The following is a 2,447-nucleotide window of genomic DNA, read 5'->3' as shown; positions in this document are numbered from 1 at the left end:
TGTGTGTGTGTGTGTGTGTGTGTGTGTGTGTGTGTGTGTGTGTGTGTGTAATGAATTGTACTACTTGTAGCACCAGCATCGTCAAACTAGCAGCCAAAACGGCTCTGAACCAGTTTTCATTTCTACACAAGGGCGAAATCGAGGGAACGAGCAGTAAAATTTTAAGACGAAGAAAATCGAAAACGAAGATCAGACATATCCATATCACAGTGATTTCGAACATTGTGAATGATCACTTTGTTCTCGTCAGTGAGTAATACTGACCCAGTACCAAAACCATGGTCTATGGAATGGGGACTTATAATTTTACTGCTTGTTCCATCGATTTAACACTTGTGTATAAGTTAAAACTGGTTTTGAGTTGCTTTGACTGCAATTTTGACCGTGCTGGTGCTACAAGTAGTACCCTTCATTATTAATCAATAATTTTGCCTTTATGGTTCTTTTACGCATGCTAGCCACCTATATTATTGCAAATTATTAACAATAATATCCTTATATATATACATAATCATTATTAATATCATAATCATCAGCATCGTACGGCATGTGCTGACAGAATCGTCGGCACGGCATGTAAAATACGCAGAGACATTCGGTCTTTCTTTACATTCTGAGTTCAAATTCTGCCGAGGTAAACTTTGTCTTTCATCCTTTCGGGGTTGATAAAATGGGCACCAGCTGGGCACTGGGATCAATGTATTCGACTTGCCCCCTCCTGCGAAACGGTGAGCAGGTGTGGTTTCAGTTTTCTAGACACGATTTCCCACAGCACATCTCATTGCTTGAGCTGCAGCCCTGGATCAACCATAGACCGAGGCAGGGCACCCGGCCTCTAGAATGTTGTCGGCCGCTCACAACCCTCTGTTAGTCGGACAATGCGGTCGGTGGAAGATCCACTATGGCTTTCTTTGGACGGTTAGTCGCCGGTAAGTGCGACGACGTTATTGGGGAAACACTCGACATCTACGAGAATGAGCTGGCTGGTCTGCTCCGCAAGACTTTTTGGCCGGGCCTATGGATAATTTCCAGAAATCTCTTGTCTGACAGAGGGACTAGGGAGCATTGTCGGTTCGAGATAAATCCTAAAGGCATGTAAGAGCCGTCAGCTGGGGCTGCTCGTGATATGCGCAGAACGACAAAACTGCTCTGCACGTCCTTGTGCAGTACCCAAGCATTGCTGATTTGTGGTTTTATGCCGAACACCTGCTGTCGAGTGTAAAACGGATCTGGCTATCGGATGAAGCCATCCCGAACGATTACCCACCGCCTTCCTTCGCCCGGGAAGGGCAAGCAGTGTTTCTTCGTATAGTTGCCTTAGCGAAAGAGATTATGTGGTGGACCAGGTTGCAAGGGTTGAAGATAGACATTTTCCAATTTAGTCAAACCCTCATCAACTTTCTCAAATTCCACTTGAAAAGGAAAGAGAGAATAGAGAGAGAAGTACTGCCGCTCAGCAATTTTGTCAAAAGGTGGATGAATGTAGCACAATTTGCCCGAGTGAACCGGCCTACTCTCAGTATGCAGGTCTAGATCAAGGTTAGACGAGACAAAGGGGCACTCACCCTAAAGGTCAGGATGATTGTAGTTTTTGTGGTGTTTCCACGAGTCACCCTTGGAAGTCTCCTTTTTGGGGAATCAGTAGCCATGCGTGCCACTATGTGGTACTGCATCAGGGTATTTATTATTATTAATGTCTTATTTTTATAACGTGCTTTCCCTTCACTATCGAGTCCAGCTCTATGTGCCCTGGGTATGTACTGTGGTTTGTTGTGATGCTTTATTGTTACTGTATTGAAAGTTTGTTTTTTTTACGTAGGATGTGTGCGGTGCCTAGTAGTACTATTTTCTATGTGTTATATATATATTTGTTAGTCCTGGTGATTTTTCTTTTATGTATCATTTGTCTGAATATATTTTATCATACCTAATGCGCCTATTATTATTATTGTTATTATTATTATTATTATTGTTATTATTATTATTATTATTATTTAATGAAAACTCACCGCTCATTTTCCTGGGTATGATGGAAAGTGTCAGCTGTCCACAGCCAGCAGACTAAGGTGATACTTGTTTTATTGGTCATGCTTCAAGAACCCCGCGAAGAATTCTTGCAGTTCCAAGCAATGCTGATTTTTGTCTATGTTATACCATTACTTTTGTACCAATCTTGAGCCATGCTGGTAGTTGAGTGCTGCTATTTTGATACTTCCAAGTGCGCCAATTAATATTGGTCTACTCTCCTCATTGACAACAAACTTCGTATTTCCCACTTCAAATCACCATAGCTGTTCAATTTTTCTTCTTTTCGTTTTGATCGAGTTGTCACTGGGGCATGTTAAGTTGATTATCCTACATGTCCTTTCTTTTTCTTATCACCAAAACAATGTCTAGTTTATTATTATTATTATTATTATTGTTATTATTATTATTACTATTATTAT

This window comes from Octopus bimaculoides, chromosome 1 (assembly GCF_001194135.2).
Source record: "Octopus bimaculoides isolate UCB-OBI-ISO-001 chromosome 1, ASM119413v2, whole genome shotgun sequence".
In the NCBI taxonomy this organism is placed as follows: Eukaryota; Metazoa; Mollusca; class Cephalopoda; order Octopoda; family Octopodidae; genus Octopus; species Octopus bimaculoides.
This window is presented reverse-complemented; position numbering follows the sequence as displayed.